Source organism: Rhea americana, unplaced genomic scaffold (genome assembly GCF_003343005.1).
Source record: "Rhea americana isolate MKP2758 unplaced genomic scaffold, rheAme1 scaffold_70, whole genome shotgun sequence".
Classification (NCBI taxonomy): domain Eukaryota; kingdom Metazoa; phylum Chordata; class Aves; order Rheiformes; family Rheidae; genus Rhea; species Rhea americana.
Window position 1 is genome coordinate 4,316,554 of NW_028186868.1, and position 18,289 is coordinate 4,334,842.

Consider the following 18,289-nt stretch of genomic DNA (forward strand, 5'->3'; position numbering starts at 1 on the left):
AGATGTTTTAAAAAGAACCTTCTTCCTTACATGTGCCAATCCAAGCAGCAGCAATAGAGTTTCTGCTGAAACCTGACAGTGAAATTTGTTCTTTGGAAAACAAGCAAGCATGGAAAACTTCAGTGTAAACAGTTGTTTCAGAAAATCATGAGTGCTCCAGCCTTACTCCAGGTAAGGGAGTTGTAAAGGAACATACTGTGCAGGCTCAAATTCAGCAGATCTTATGAAGTTCCTACTCTTTTAATGTATCATGTGTATGGGTCCTTAGTCTCTTATTTTACAGTCCACGCCTCCTCCACTGTAGTTACAGTGGTCTGACCAAGATCTTTAACCCAAACTTCCCCCTTCCTCCAAGTCGCAGGAAAGGAGGGTTGTGAAGCCTGCACTGGTGATCTTCCTTTTGCCCAGACCAACTGGGAATCCAGGCTGTCTGACACAACAGCCTTTATTGGCTTAGAGAACTCACATGTCCTGAGAATCAACCTCACACTGCATTTTGCTCAGTTGCACAAATCTACTTTCCTAATGGCTCCAGTACAGACACAGCTGGTCCTAAGGGGACCAGGAARAAGGTAGCTATCCCCAACCGCAACTGTGCTGATATGTCTGCTAAACCACTGAGCTATTTGTACTGTGTAGCTAGAAACAAAAAAAAAAAGAGGGAACTGAGCCCATCTTTTCATTCTGTATCTTACCCTGGCACAGATATTGTGAAATTGCATGGAAGAACAGAATCAAGAATGAAGTGATGGAGAAAAATGCTGTGTATTAGATTCCTAATGACAAAATGAGTAGGAATAAGAACTGCACTTAAAATATAGAAGGGATGTCTCTCTGCTGGCAATTGCTTGTTCTCATGAAAGGTCCTAGATGCTTATGTGGTGGTATGTGACGAAAGGAGCTTCAACATCTGCTGACTGTGTGCAAACACTGTCCCATCAAGATCTAGCTCACGCTACATGTAACAAAGTACTTGTCCTATGGAAACAAATGCATTTGGGGGATGAAGTAAGACCTGAACTGGAGAATGAAACAGTGACAACAAACAATACATCCCCCTTCCCCTTTTTTGATTAAAATCACAGTATTTAAGCTAAGGGATGTAATTGGAAACTGGGAGTTTCAAAAAGTGATGTACGTCTTACCTGTATACGCAGAAGGTAAGAAAGATGCATACATGTGTTGCTACTCTGTTTCTACAATCTTCAGGTTATCTAATAGAACTGGCATTTCATCTTCTAGCATTGCTATATCGAGATAAGCAATATTTCTATTTAAAAATTCATATTTAATTGTAAAGTTAACCTCCGAAAAACAGGCCCATGTTTACAAGATTGTTTACATTGGAAGCATATGCTTTTAGATGCTTGTGCTACTGCAAGCAACAACTTTCAGAAAAAAAATTGAGGTAGCTTTCTTTTTCTTCAATACAGTTATCAATTTTTGTATTCTTGTAGTTCTCTACAGTATGTAAGTAGTGTCTTTACATGTCGTAAGATACATGTGTCTTATAGACAGACATTCCCTTTGGCAGAGTCCTGCTATACTTTAAAATATTTGAATTGGGATTTGATGGTTGGTCTAAAATAAATTTAAGGAGCTATCCTCCATCTATCTGCTTAAAACTTTATTAGCTTTAAGTGTAGATATGGTAGAGGCTTTAGATACTCTGATGAACCCCCCAAAAGCCAGAAGAAATTTGTATCTTGTTTGAATCAGGATATTACCTGATACGCCTTGCAACTGGAGAGGGTCTTGCACCTTTCTCTATAGTACAACATTCAAAATCCCTCTCCTATGATTGTTAGAYTGTTAATTTCAAAAACAACATATACATTTCAATACAGTGAGGGGGTTTTACTCCTACACTTCCTTCCTGAAGGCCCTCTTCTCAACCCTGCAGCAATATCTCCCTGCCAAACCAGTCCAATGTTGTCCTTGTATTTTAATTGGAGCTAACTGGATCCATCTGCCTCATGACTCAGGGGTTACCCCGAGCCTTAGAGTAAAATCCATTCTTATGCCAGATCTCAGAGATTTCAACCCTATTTTAAGAGGATGCTGGTTCTGTTAAAATTTCTAAAATGAAAGGTTAAATTCTAATGCAGATGTTTAGAGAGCAATAAAAAGCTGAATGAGACACTTGGTGACACATCTCCATAAAGCAGTTTGAAGTCAAAGGTAAAGAACATATGGCTTTAGGTCTTTCTGTTTCACAACCTGCTTGTTGTTATTCATGATGCTGAAAGGTCAGTGTGCATTTTTACAACTCACTACACTTTTGCTAAGGCTTGGACCTAAAAGCATGCTTTGGTATCACATAGGTTATTGCTGTCCTTATGCATTATAATCCTAGCTGTTCTGCCAACAAAGATTTGAAATACTTAGGCACAGATAGTGTTTAAAATGGGCACTAACATGAGGAAGCTTTTCTACTTTCCCTCCTGGCAGCCAAAAAGAAGGCAACATGTAATAAGCAGGATCTCTGAGGGGTAAGTGTGTGTATGGGAACAATATTCAAACAAATTGGAGCATACAATTACTTTTGCATTGGTAACTGAGGGATCATAGTATCATTTTGACATAGGTTGGCCAYTGATACATTTTTAACCAAAGCATAAACAACATTATATTACTTCAACTGCTGTTATAACACTGCATACAATTAACTCCTGCTGATTCAACAATACTTGGAAAAATAATACTACATTAGTCTCCAAGGAATAAGATTCTATAAAATCCTGGCAATTAGTTGAATGAAGCAATAAGAACATCAAAAATAGTGAAAATAACTAAGGAGAACCAAATCTGAGCATCCATCTGTATGCCAAAGACCACAGGGACATGATTTTCATTTTAGGCAGTTCAGCTTTTCACTGAGCTCTAATTGATTTACGCTTGTTTAAAAATTAGGATCAGTTCCTAAGAGTTCAGTCTTGCCTTTCTTCCTAAAAGGCAGTCTGAACCAGCAATGAATATGAATAAATCATATATTCTGTGGGGTACAGCAGAATAAATGACTAGAAGTGTGAAGAGCATTAGGTATGTCCTGCCAAACACTTCAGCCTGGATGAATCATGGGTGAAGTACTTTTTGTTTCAGGTGGATATCAGGTTCTGAACTTTTCCATCCAGCACTAGAAATCTTTCTTCTGCACTCTCCAAAAGCCTGAAGTGCAATGCAATGACAGAACGTGACAGACCTCTCAAATATTTAAGCAATAAAGAACAATGGTGTGAGACAATACTTTGAGATAGTGTTGCATGCAGGGAGTGTTGCTGGCCTTGTAGTCACCTCCGAAAGTGTGGTAACACCCTAGGGTGTCTCCTGCCATTGCACCATTCAAATATGAACTAGAAAAAACACCCCCCCCCAAATCTTTAAAGAAACTTATTTTCATTGAGGAATTACTAGCATATGGAAGCTGGTAAATGAAGGATTCTGTGATTCCTGCAGTTTTAACTCCCTGTTGAGTCCCATGTGTGTTTGAACAGGTGGCACTTCCTGAAGGAAAGGCAATGTTAAGGCACTGTACGTTCTGGTTGTTCACTTTACAGTTACTTCACCTTCCCAGTCTGCATCCCACTTTGGGGGTCACCTGCAGACAGCTACAGAAAATCCCTGAAGCAAAGTGGATTTGAGTTGCTTCCTCCCACACCTTGCATAATTCTGTGTGTATCTGTGGCTCTGACCCACAAGGTTCCCATGCTCTAAAACTAGTGTAACCCTACGGTGAATCTAGTCAAGTATTTTAAATGTCTTGATTCTACTAAGCAAATATTTTCAGATATCATCCTAATGCAAAAGTTTTCCGTGTTTGATTCCAAATGATTTTTTCTATGACAGTGTTTATATTTGGCTACCTGCCGAATCAAACCTATGGGCTTCTATAGAGCTACACTAGSAAGGAATTTGGCCTATCCTCTTTAAAATATATTGTGCTTGAAAAGATGTACCCTATGRTGCCAACTTTCTGAATTTTATCTTAGCTGTTTTATATAAATAGGGTCTGTTTTCTAGTATGTTGAAGTAAATTCTAGTGGAACTACTTTATGAAAAGTGGAAAAGAAACACTTCCCTTTCAATTGYAGCCATCTTGTGTTGCAGAAATCCAAACACTCTGAATGGCACTATAACCTGAAACAGCAGATGCACAAGTTCAAAATATGTGTCAAATTTTAAATAGATGTGCAGTGGATCATTTTGATTAAGAGAGTTGTATTTCATCTGCTAGCAACTAAGGATTATCTTACATTCTTGTGCTGAGATGGTTCTGACCGCGCCTCACATTTGCCGAAATCATTACAAAGAACACCTACTATTCTAATGGAATTATTGCACATGAACTGGAAAATAAACTGTGGCTACATCGTGGGTGTCCACTATTAAGCACTTGGAAAGGCACACAGCATGAAGCCTCCATCCCTGTGAGTAGCACTGTTATCTGATACAGCAAGACATGACACAACCAGTCATGGACAGGGAATAAATGTTTCATCAAACACCATAAGCACACCTAATAAATGTAAATGCTGAGATGTCTGTTAAAGCATTATTTTTAAAATAGGCTTTTAAGCATGTGATGACCTAGCTTAGTTTTGCTGACATGATTCACTTCTAAGAATTGCAAGTTTACATCTTTGTGCAAAGTCAAATGCATACGAGTTTAGTGAATTTTCCTTTGCTACCTTTACACAATGAAACATGTCTGACATTGTGCACTAAAGAAAAAGAGCTGAACAGCAGGACTATACTAAGTCTAGACACTGGCTTGATTTTAAAGACAAGCATACAATGTGGTAGGACCTGCAGGTATTTCAGATATGTTGCAGACTGATGTTACCTGTTATACACTTTCAACAGCTCTAACAGTTAACCACTGAACTAATTTCCTTCCCTAAAAACTGCTTAAAAATTGTATGTAAATATAATCTGTAGTATAGATTGGCTTTTTAAAGTCCTTAAACGGTCTTAAATTGTTATCATTTCTTGTTATGTTAACCCTCCCGATCTTCTATTTAGCAGACTACGCATATATTAATGTGACAGAAAAATACAYCCTGTATCAGAGTCACATGAGGATACAATCATGCAGAGAGATACAATCAAAGTAGTAACATGATACAAGCATATTTTAGCATATTTCTGTTTCCCCTTTCAGGTTGACTGAACATCAGCTGCATAGATAATGAAAATAAATGGCTTAGTTTCAGTCTTCATTAGCTAATGAAGTATGCTATGATGATACAAAGCCTTCGGAGTGTGCTAAATGTATTTATATCYTAGAATATCAGGAAGTCAAAAAGCCTTCGTACCACAACAGAAAAATATATCAGGCAATATTTACACAGAAAGTGGTACCAAAAAAAAAAAAGTGTTACTCAACCGAAGTTTTAAAATGTCAGAAATGCTCTTATACAGGCRCCATAGAATGAGATAGAATGTTACTTATTGTTATTAAATGTATGTTCAGATGAAACAAAATGACTTCCCACAATACTTTTTTGATTCTTCAATTGTTMTTTGTAAATAAAAAATAAATAAAGCTTGCAAAATATAGTTATCTGTGCACTTTTGTCTATATCAGATACAGACAGTGGTGCTTTTATTTACAGAGAAAGTGCTTGAAGAAAATGGATTTGAATTATTCAAACATCTTTGGCATCAGAAGAAAGACCAACATGAATTTTAATATTTATTTGTAAACATGCATTCCTGTATGACTATTATATGTATGATGTCAGCATGCTTTTATATTGTAAAAGATATGAATGACTTAGCATATAAAATAGTCCCAAGATGTCATTAGGAAACTATGATGGTCATTCTTCCTTTTAATTTTCCACATAAAACACTGACAGTCAAAATGGTTCTGGAGCAGACAGCTATGAAAACAGAGTGCCAGTGGGAAAGCCCTCTTTTTGAACTCATGTGAGATAAAAGATAATTATACTGGCTGCATTTTTTTTTAACTGCTTGCTTAGCATACAAACACTGCAGCCAGAACGAGGCTTGCTATCACCCTCTTAGGCAGACAGGTACGGACTGTAGAAAGTACACAGCTCCTGGCCTGCTGGCTTGTATTAAGCTGGATCATTACATGTTGGGACCTGCACAGTTTTTTGGGACACACCTTTGTATTAATGCCAAGGGTGGCAATATGCTCCACTTCACGTAAATTAGATTCAGCCCTCAGGCTTCTGGCAAGCTGTCAGGGCAGCCTACAGTTCTCTTATGAAGATAAGACTACTGTGATATTTTATAGAAATCTATCAAAACGTTGCAGTCACTTTAGTGTCATCTGCAGCATGTGAGATCCCCTAACCTAAAATTCTTAAGTATAACTAAGAAATATATATTTATTGCTGCCGCACGCACAAATACACCAAAGAGCTGAGCTGTGTGAATAATTTTTCCTGAGTGAAAGCTGGAAAAAAGAAAAGATAAATACAAAGACTTGGGATTGAATTTTAAATATATTGTGCAACAGGTTAGTGAGGCCACTTCCACCACTGGTAAATAACCCAAGTCCTGAAAAACTGTCTTGCTTTCTACAGTTTTCTGTACCACTTGGTAGTCTATGCATGATATGGTAGATTTATAATTTCTTCTTGTTTTTTTCCCATGAAAAATCATAAGGTTCTCTAAYATTGCAGTGGGTTGTCATGGAAATTAGCATGCTCCCAATGAGGATAGCAAATAACTACATTTCCAAATACTGTTCAGCAGCAAGATGTATTAGTGGATTTGGCAGCATTTGACAACTCCTTTGCACATGAATAACTCTACTCACATGATTTAAACAAATAAAACTAGGATAAATGAAATTAATTTGCCAATAGCAAATTACATTCTATTTAAAAATATGAATAAGCCTGTACCAAATCCATATGCTTTTGTACATTTCCCATATAATTTACATGCACTGAAACACTAGATCACACGGTCCAAGAGTGCTATGCTATGGCACGCATATGGCTATGGGCTGCGCTATGCCCAAGTAGCTGAAAACAAGAGGAGCATCCTGGAAGGGGAACCTTCCTGAGCCTCGAGATTACAGAAGGGGATGCAGCAGGGACCCAGCCCAATGTGAAGAAGCATCCATGAATTTCCTATGCAGCTAGTGCATGTCTTTCTTTTCTTTCATATCTCTTTCTTTTACTCTCTATTCCACTCCTCCAACTGGGATTTGCAGATTTCCACATGTTCTTCCCCTTCCTCATCTTTTTGAAGTGATTTTTTACTCCTCCCTTATCTATTGGGATTTCTCCTCCCACCCTATATTTGTCCCATCATCCTTATATAGAAAGATCATGTGCTAGCTACTCCTCCTCCCAAATGCTAAGCCTTCAGGATGGGGTCTAACACAAGTGGAGGTAGAGGGAGCAGGATGGCTGCCATCTCTCCTTGATCCATCACTCTGGAGAAGACACTTGGGGCACAGAAATAAGAAAAAGGGTCATCCATTCTCCCGACTTGGTGCTGACAGCCCTGGGCTAAACCGTCCTTCCCAAAGACAGTTGCATGGGACAGACCATCCATCACCTCTCTCTACAGAGAAGTGGAAACCAAGAACGCAATGACTCCCTCTAGTGATAAGTCCTTCTATACCTTCCAGGTCTGGCAAGATTTGGGGATGAATGATGGCCTCCATTGGCTAAGTCAACTAATTTGAGGGTGGGGCAGAAGCATCCTTCTATCAAAAGAGAAAAAGGTCAGTTTTAAAGATGAGGAGCACTTATCATGAGTAAAATTACATTCTAGCTATTTAGAAACTTCTTCTTGAACTACAATAAGAAACAAATAGCAGAAAAGTGATGTCATATCTGTCATTGTTGGTATGGAAGCCCCCAGTAGGAAGTATTGTAAACCATTTCCCAATCTGCTTTTATACAGGCCTAGGAATTAAAAAGAAAACTTTAGTGTTTAATGCTTAAACCAAATGTTTAATTTTGAACATCCCCATAGAATCATATTGCAGTGTGGAGGTTGCAGTTAAAAGCCCAAATTCCTTCATCTTCCTGACACTGAATCTACAGTATAACAAAAACATTTTGAAACTAATGTAGAAATAGTTCTAACTGGAGCATTAACAAAATTTACTTCAGTCATGTTCATCAGGATCATTTATATCTTACACATGTGATGTGTAAATATTCACCCTCCCTATACATATACATTTGGACTTTATATATTACATATAAAAACACTCCTTTACAAAGTATGATTCATTGGTTTAACAGTTGGTATTTTAGCTTTTTCAATATGTTCAAAAGCAGTTTATACATTCAGATGCATGATGTATATAACTATTACTGCTTTAACGAGGGTCTCATCCCATCTGCAAGAGAAGAAACACCACATGAACTAAGCTAAGCACTGAAAACTACTGATACAATGGAAAGTTGTGGAAAAACTGTGAGCCAAACTTTGGCTGGCTGTTTTCTGTGCCATTAGAAAGTGCTTTACCACATGATTTATAATTATCCACAGTTAAAAATACATATCAAGATAAAAAAGGCTGAAATTCTACCTACTTTTGTAAACAAGAGCTAATCTTGTAATGAGATGTGTCTCAAACTGGGAAAAGTACAGTGCTACCTCATGGTCAGAGAGCAGGACTGGGAGTCAGATCTATGGTCAGTCCTAACACTAATTTGTGGGCAAGTTGTCCAGTCTCTCTGGGCTTTGGTTTCTCAAAAATAGTGGCAAATTTTATCAACCTAATGTGTACACTGACGCTTACTTAATGAGTGTCTGAAAAACACAATGACCAGCTGACTGTCAAGAATTAGTACTATTTTCATTTGACATAAAGACCAGGCACTTCCAACTGAATACCCATTGAATATCAGTAGAGTTGAAGCGGAAGCACAGTATAACGAACATCCTCACACAAACACACAAACAGCTCATATGCAGAGAAAACAGGGAAAAATACATACCCTTACTCAGAGTATAGCCTGTACCATGCAAGATTACAAGGGCTTGTAGGTTGACATAAGACATCTGAAATGTCCTTGGCGTATTCAACACATGGCTCCCAGACAGACTGTCATGGCTCTTCACAATGTTCTCACTCACAGAGAAGCCACCTGCATGTTCTCTTTGAGATACAGGGGTATACTCCTTTTTGGGGTGATGATAGATGCAACTGAGAACCTGTTCTTGTGTTTAGTGTGAAACAAAAGCAACATTTCATGTGTTCTCTGTTAAGAACAGCTAGGTCAGATAGTCACTAATCTACCACGCTTTGAGGACTATGCTGCCTAAATGTAATCAATACACTTATAGGGAAAAGAGATGTTGTTGATTTTTTTGTACCAAGCTCGAACACATTCAGTAAGAATTAAATATTCTGAGATTTTACTTGGAAAAATTAAAGATTTTTGCTAAGTGTGTGTAAACTACAAATTTTTTTCAAAGTCTCATAACGTGCTCAAATCTGCAGTGATTTTCATAGGATAAAAAAAGCACGTCAATGATATGCAGGCCACAGCCCTGGCAAATTTCAAGCCCTCACTCCAAAGTGTGGTATTACAGATGTCTTTTGACAACAAGTCATTTCAATTTTTTTAACAGTTATTGGGAATGATTTTGGTTGCCTTCTTCCAAATTCTTCATCTTAGGTAGAAACTTAACATGGAAAATTTCACTGGATCAAAATGCAGAAACTTACTGGCATAAGAAATCAAAATGATATAATAGGAAATTCTGGAAGCATAAATAACAGAAAGGCAATACCTTTTTGTTGACCACCTGATTTGGCTGTCAAAAACAGGCTTATTCAGTATGCACAAATTCTTCTTCAGGTCTGAATCAAAATCAACAGACCAGTCACGGCTATGATCAAAATCTTTCAAGGTATCTCTGGCCTCTGCCTTCTCCTATAAAGGATGTACTTTGGGGTCTGCCTGGCAGTAACCTTGGCTATTTAGGTTGCTACACACAAACTTGGATAGTACAAGGAATATATTCCATGGTACAGGAAATATATTAATAAACACTATGCTATTCTCAAATTAGAAGACCAGCCCAGTTCATTAGTTTGTCTAGCACATTTCCTCAGTGTTATCCTGGGTTGTGTGGTACTGACTGACGGCAATGCCTGACGAGCAGTGTGCTTCAAATGTACATACCAAGAGAACTGTAAAACCTTGGCCTGGACCTGACATTCCCCCCAAAGCCTTCATAATGGCTCGTACTCCTCCATTTGAGGAAGATGTCTCTATCCAGGTTATGCTGCAGAAAGGCTCTTCATCAAGTGAATTGATAGCAGGGGTGATCAAAGTCTGGCAGTTGTACCTTATCTATCTGGGATCATAATTCAGGAATGAAGCTGCCCTTTGGTTTGCTCCTCCCTGCCATTAAATTACATTCAATCACTGCACAGAGAATGTAGCCCATGCGCTAGCAGCCAGATGTTATCATTACAGGCCTTTACTTATAAACTGATGCTGAAACCTAAGTGGTTGATGAGACTAGCTAAGCAGTTGTACCTTTGACCTGATTGCATTAAACTTGCCCTATCAATTTAAGCTTAGTATAAACACCATTTCCCAGAGTCCCTCATGACTTCAGTAGTGAGAAGAAGCTGACTAAGCCTAAACATTTTTTAACAGCAATCTTGTCTTACAACACCAAGGGGATTTGCCATGTATCTAGGGCTTTATAAAACCATATGAACATGCTGAAAGAATTAAAGTCCTTTAAAAAAGCAAAATTGATGGTGACAGTCCTTTTAGAAAATCAGTTTGTAGTGTGTCAGCACAAGATGAGTTAGAAACAGAGCTAAAACAGTTTTCAAAAATGCAACAGATTTGTGTTTGTTTCACAGTTGTTCCTAAATTCTGAGATTTAAAGACGAAACAACACAAAACCTTCCAAACTTAATTCAATACCAATTAAAAAGAACTCTCTCCCCAACACTTCACTATTCAAAACCTTCTCAGATATATCACTCAGATGAAATTTCCCACAGAACATAGAGCATCTTTACCATTTCAGAGTTCTTTTTAATAAAGCCTGGTATCTTTCTCATTCAGGATAATTCAGTTAACCCTATCAAAAGTTTCTACGTAGCGGCACATGAGCTATAGCATATGGTATAGCATAAGGCCAACAAAGCTTGGCTAGCTGAGAAAAAAGAGGTACATGCTTATAACTGTAAAGTGTAAGAATGAAAGTAACACTACACTTAAGACAGTTGTATTATTTTCTACAGAACAGTAAAGTGGTGAGTTGGTACTGAAAATATTGGTAAATTAACTGGAGATAAAGCAGCAGTACCTGGATCTTCACCTTGCCAGGCTGCAAGTGCTCTGGCTTTGACGCAGAAAAACACGCATGAAGTTAAGCAAATGAGTATTTCTACTGATTTTAGGAAAAGTGCAGAAGCTCTACAAGACCGAGTCTCTGGCTCAAGATTAGAAAACAAGAACAATTAAAGAAATATCCAAGAGTGGCACTCATTTTAAAACAGAAGCTTTGTGTGGTCTGTTGATTATACTATCATTACAGATCAGTCATTGGAACTGCTGCCAGTACTGCAAAGAGGAAGTGGATTAAACAAAATGTAGTAATTTCAGACCTATGGATATTCATGTAGAATATGACTCAAAGTACTGAAACACAAAGCACATATGAAACAACAAAAAAAAATACTAACTTGTTTTACTCTTTTGAAATCTAACAAAGCATGAATCTGCATGTAAAACACAAATGCAGAAAACAGTCCAAACAACTACTGCTACTTAAAAAAATTATTGAGCAGATTTTTCAAGACCTAAATTACCAGACTTACTACCTCAGTTATGCCAAGCAGTAACAGCATCTGCCTTTTCTTAAATTAAACAAATCCCATTAATCCACTGTGGGAAGAAAAGAAATATCTGGTGCATAACTGCACAGATAATACAGAAGAAGTAAGCAATCCAGAACTTGATACTGAGGCCTGTTGTGATTCAAATTAAAGCAGAGTTCTTTTAGGCAAGTAAGTAAAATACATGTTGGAATGATGAAAACTAAAAACAACATTATAACAAGACCTGGACAAATAGCTTGCCTTGCAGAAAGCATCTCTGTTTCCTACCTTTAAGGATCAGATGAGTCTAGTCTGTTTAGACCTATCTGTAAGTATCCATTCAGAAAGAAAGGGGGAAAAAAGAAAAAAAATTACCATTTTATTTTCATCCAAACTTTCTGAAATAATGTCAATTTACCTCGCCATGTTCTATCACTACAAAAGATGCTTTTGCTTCATAGCTTGCAACACGATGTGGAAGCATTTGAGCTACCTTTTATACTACATTTGATACCAAGAGTGATTTAGCTGTGACATGATAAGCACACCATAGACTATTTTATTCTCCCAGGAACTACTGACAGCAAAGCTGGAGAAAATGAGGAACAGTAAAGCAATAATAAAATATATAAAGAGGGGGATGACAACAGGTTATGAAAGGGGAATCATTAGGCTGGCATGAGGCAGTAGTTCATCATTATTCATCATTGTCTTAGGCATCATTACAGACACTTTCAACAATATCACAAATATAAACAAGCTGAAGAAATTTGCTGATTGCTTACGTTTGAGAAGCATCAGTATAGAGGAGACTTAGATTATCAGAAAGAATGACCTAGCTGAATATGAGAGCTGAAGTCATAGAAAGGAGTTGATAGCCAAAAGGAAAAAGTGAAAGATGATTCATTGCAGACCAGAAACAAAAGACTTGCTTTAATTTGAAATAATTGGCATAAAGAAGAACCTGGAGGTATCAGTTGGTCACAGGTGACTGAATCATTAGTGTGATGCAACCATGAAAAGGGAAATACAATCTCAGTATGCATAGTAAAAGGTGTTTCCAGACAACATAGGGAAGAATTACTGCCACTATATAAAACAATGACTATGGGTCTTTTATTTCACAAACTGTGTACACTTGTAGTAGTGCTGTTAAAGAAAACAAACTGGAATTGGAGTAGGTACACAGAAAACTCTTAAGGATGGTCAAGGGGATGCAGAAAGTATCTTATAAGAACACAGAGAAGAATTTTGCTTGTTTAGCCAGTCACACTTGGGAGGGGGATACAACTGCATGCTATGAAGTCACTCGGGAGAAGAGGATATAGCACCACCTGAGAAAAGAATGATCTAAGTGAAGGTCAGCAGTATAAAGGCAGAAGGATATAAACTCCAAAAGCCAGTAAGATAGGAAATTAGAAGAAAATTCCTAAATGTAAGACCAAGCYGGTTCTGGACTGCTACCCAATAGGATTAACTGGGACTAAACATCCTCCTAACTTCTAAAGTGGAATTAATGAAAGGAGCTCTGTGATTTGATACCCGCACTAGCAACAGAGTGTAGGTCCCTTCCAGCTCTGACTTGCTGTTAACAGCATGGCCATAACACGAGCATCAGCATCTGGAAATGCTCTTATTCTTCTTAACGATTTAATATCTTAAATTTATATCATAGTTCTCATCCCAAAGGATCCCAAAGCACTTAAAAAATTGAAATTGACATGCAGGCCATGAAGAGAGGGCTTCATTCACTACAGAAATACAGCCACGGCACAGGTGAGAGGCAGCAGCTGTTTAAAGTGTGGTTATACTCAAACTATAAAGAAGTGTTTACATTTTCTGATGGGAAGACTGAAGTGGTCTTCTGGGGAAGAAAGTATTTTCACTGGAAAAATATAAGTGCTCTGTATTTCCTATTTTCTAATTCTCTTCTCTAGGGGAAGAGAAAAGCTGCTGGGTCCTGCTGTTGATGTCATGGAGGGACCATGGCGCAGCAATTCTAGCAGAATGAACGCAAAAATATCTCCCTTGTTCATGCTTCTACTACCCAAGAAAAGGATTTTGCTATGTATAGACAAAATCCATCACTCTACTCTTATTTCAGGGACTTTCCTATCTTCCTCAGGGGATGTATCTCATTAGACTTGATCAAATGAATCACTCTAAATCAAAGAGGATACTAAAGTTTGTTTGTGCAGGACCTCTCAATGGGTGGGACAAGTGCAGGCTATCTTTCCTGCAATGCATTAAAACCCCCAAAAATGAAGATACATAATCAAAAAGAACCTTTGCGTGCTACATGCCAAGGGTTGGCCAGCTGTCAAGCCTTCAAAAATCATGAGTCAGCCTCCAAAAATCACAAGATTGGCCTAAGATTAGAATGATGCTAAGCTCCTCCCCGCCTTGCCTTCGAGATTGTTTTATCTGTGTTAACAGAAACTGAAAAATCATTTTCAAAATAAAGTCACTAAATATAATCAGACTCTGGATAAAGCGTAGATAACATTTAGAATCATCATAGGTGGCCACCCTTCACCAAAAGTGATTGCAATGAAGTGTCTGAGCTTATAAAAGCAGTAGTTTAAAAGTTAAAACTTAACACCATCAGACTCTCTTTGGTTTTGGCAAATAGTCAGGCCAGGACATTGTTTTTACGGTCATCTCATTATCAGATACAAATGATAAAAGACATACACAAGTAAAGTCAGTTTGCTGCAAAAAGAAATCCCAACTCACTTGTGATTCTTTATGGCTAGAAAGCAACAGTAATGTACAGAAAATTAAAAGAAAAATGATTGTTAGTGGCAATACCTAAAACAACAGGCAAGTACTAGCTACCAGAGGAACAGGGTCTATTGTTCTGGAAGCTTCAAAATGAGCAGCAAAACAGCAAAGACAGAAAAAACTCTCTTCTTCAAGAGTTACAATAACAGCTCAGCACACTTGAGTGTTTGGAACTATTTGAAATCATGATAGGAACGAATCAATGACACGCAAAACTTGGAAATAACTTTCTAAAAATAAGCCAAATAAGGAAATTTCCCTTCTAATTGTAAGGAATGAAAGCTTCTCTAAAGAACAGTTGAATAGCCATAGATGATCATTTTATCTGTGCCTGTTTCTACTTTTTCTTTTTTTTCTTTTTCTCTCTATTCTGCATTCCATAGCTCCAAATGAAGGAGTCATCCGCAGGTCACACCACTGCCTGAGGTGTTACTTAAACCTTCTTAAAAAAAAAAAAAAAAGCATCTTCATCCTGGCTAAACACACACAACCTGTGTAGGTTGGATTTCCGTGAACGGTTGTTATTTGAAGCCCCCTCGCCTCCCCCCCACCTCTGCCGCTCCTCTCTACCCCCATCCGCTTCCTGCTCCTCTCTCCCGCTCGCCGCAGGGTGGCTTGTGCTGGACCGTCTGGCTGTCACGAGCACAGCTGCGGGGCTTCGGGACGCTTCCGACGGGCTCGCTCGTTCCCAGGGGGCTCTCGGCCCAACGAACGCCGGTTTCGGAGACGACTCCAAGCTGTCGGCTCGCCCCGTCGGCTGCCGAAGGAAGCTTCCGCCGGCACAAGCGTCTGCTCCTTTCGGGCCGGCGGGGGGCTTATCTGATTTTTGGGATGCACGAACAAGACCTACTCAGGAGCAATTAGTAAAAAAGAACCCAGAGGAAAAAGTAAGTCTTCCTCTGCCCTAAAAATGAACTAGCATTAATCCCCTGCCCCTTCTTCCTACTCGCGTGACAGAATATTTCAAGACGTCCAGCAAAAACACTAAGCGTGGCCTGCTCCCTTTCCCAGGGCGTCGGAAACGCCCTCGGTTTCCCCCGCGCTGCCGCGGGCGGCGTCCGGCGGAGGGGCGAGGAAAGGCCGCCCGGGGCTGCCGCGCCGCCTGGCCCGCGACGGGGCTCTCGCCACCTCTTCTCATCCAGGGGCCGCAGGGGCCCCGCYGGCCTCGAGCGAGGGCTGCCCCGGCCCGTGACCCCGCAGCCGCCGCCGCCGCCGTGCGGGCGAGCGCCCACCCACGCCTCCGTTAGCGCTTCCTCCCGCGCCCCCCCGGCGCGCCGCGCCAGCAGCGCTCCTCTCGGCCCCCGGCCCCTCTCCCGCCGGGCTCCAGGGAGCGGGCGAAAGCCCGGGAGCGCTCGGGGAGCTCTCGCTCGCCAGGATTTTACAGCCAGGACTCAAAATAAAACAGGATCTGGGCAGCTTTGCCAGGTATATGTGTTATGCCATCCTGGTGGAAGTTCACCCAAGTCTGGTCAACTCATAGCCCTTAAAAAAAAAAAAAAAAAAAAAGAAGAAGAAACGGATCAGCTCGCCCACGCCCTGCAGAGGCCCGCAGCGCCTGACTGCTTGCACTTCCGGGCGGTCCGACCTCACTCGCACATCTTACATGCCCTGGTTACTGGCGAGGCAGAGCGAGAAGGTAACCCCTCTCCTCGCACAGGCAGACAATTCAGTTTGCCCTTTTGTAACACAACCGAATTGCAAGGGGAAGATAGGAAATCAGTGATTTTGCCTGAGGGAGCAACCATAAGCATAAACAGAAGAGAAGAAGGAAAAAGCAGAGTAAAAACCCTTTTGAAATCTTCATTTCAGAACTAGAGAAAGAAAAGTAATGCCAAATCACCAACTACTGATGCATATAAACATTACTTAGAACATAACATTTTAAAATTTAAAAAACAAAATTACTTGGATCTAATTTTAAACTGGTTTTTCATGTTGTAAATGCCATTGATGTCAGCAGAATAATTTCCAGGATATAAATTTGTTAACATAAGGTTAGCACAAGGTTGCAATACAGTGGATGAAAATCACTTTGAAAGTACAGTAAGAGATTGAAGACTATATGCTAATATTGAATAGTCTGCTAGAAGATGATTTGCTTTCTGCCTACACATCTAAGTTACATATTAATTAACGCTACAACAGAGACTGTCACCTCCTAAGGCATAACGCAAAATAATAATATTCTGACATTAATAATAATTAATATTCTCCCTCATGAACCCTGTTCAAATAAAAGGATGTTGTATTTTAATATACACGTTTACCAAGACAGTGGAAAACACAAAGCTCCCATTTTACTTCTTCTCATGCTAATCACAGACAGTGATTTGCAAATACCTTTGCGTTCATGTACAAAGATAGGGGGTTACATCTTTAGAAAAGTAGTAAGAATCTCCTCAGAAGTGTAATTTGGCTATAGTTCAAAAATCAATGTAAACAGCCTGGATACCCATCTTAAACATGGCATATTCATTCTTTCAGACAACAGGAGTTGGCAAAATATCCTTAGCAGTCTAGTTTTGCTTTCTTGGATGAACGCACAGAYATGCAGCACCAATAATTAAATACACTGCAATAGCCTTGGACGAGGCAGGGTCAGAAAGGAGCACCTTTGTGCCACAAGCACCTCTGGACAGTCATTTTACATGCAGCTGGCCTGGCTGCATAACTCCCTCATGGCTCCAGGTAGCTGTAGGAAGATCTGTAGCTCTTGAGTCTCTTACGTTGAAGCCAAATGACATCCAAAGTCAAACACTAGCAGCAATCTTGAACTTTGGGAAAAGTCTGGCAAGCTCATCTCCAGCTGGACCATAGTCCGCTGCTCAGTCTCAGAGCCATGAGGGACGAGCAATGGGATGAGTACTAGATCACAGAAATGAAATTAAGAATGGAAAGGGGAACAAAGACTCAAAGCTCAGCTGTTGTTACCTATGTAGAGTAGGGCTGCATTCATTACTTAAGAACAAGGAAGGAGGTGGAAGGACTACATCTGCATCAGTGCAACAACAGAACTGGGAACAATGTGTGGACCTCACAGGGTAAAATATGGGTAGGAATATGGAGCCAAGGACATTCTGTTAGGCTCACAGACTCACAGAAATAATGCAGAAATCAAAACTATATGGCAAAGAAACCAGTTTATGAAAAGTGAGAGGGCAAGCTGAAGAATGAATACCTGACACTGATGTCATGGAAGAAGCCAGTAGACCTAGAAGAGTTGCATGGCAAGCTAAATCTAAGAGAAGTCAGACTTGTACGATATTTAATATAATTTATTGAATGAAGATGAAAAATAAAGGAAAATTGAACAAATAGGGGACAGATATGATGAAGAATAACATGTAACACAAAAGTTCAGGCATGAACAAAGCTGTGGATCTGATAGAGGGAAGAAAGCAGTGGCAAGATTTCATTTACACCCACTGCTACCACAAACAGTAATTGAAACAAACAAACAAACCTCTGCTCAATTATTCCAACCAGTTAATTTAGAGTTGTTTGTTTGTGGCAGAAGACCTAGATCTCTTATTGATATTACTGAAATCTTGCCAGTTAAAGGTTAAATCCTGCCTGCTAGACATAGCTCAGGCTATGCTGCATTATGTTATACGTCTCATAGGAAACTCAGGCCTCAGAATATCCCTGGGAGATCCCACGACTGGTACGGGTGATTCGTACATGCCGTTGCATGCTTCGTCT

The 18,289-nt window shown here is 39.5% G+C and overlaps 1 long non-coding RNA gene across 1 annotated transcript in view; it reads right to left on the reverse strand.

Annotated features, from left to right (window-relative positions):
• The window catches only part of LOC146586251 (uncharacterized), a 35,394-nt gene extending 20,035 nt beyond the window's left edge, over window positions 1-15,359 (reverse strand). Inside the window, exon 1 of the long non-coding RNA XR_014897835.1 lies at window positions 15,158-15,359. This is a non-coding gene — a long non-coding RNA (uncharacterized LOC146586251). The remainder of the gene's footprint in view (window positions 1-15,157) is intronic.
• Between the last annotated feature and the right edge of the window lie 2,930 nt (window positions 15,360-18,289).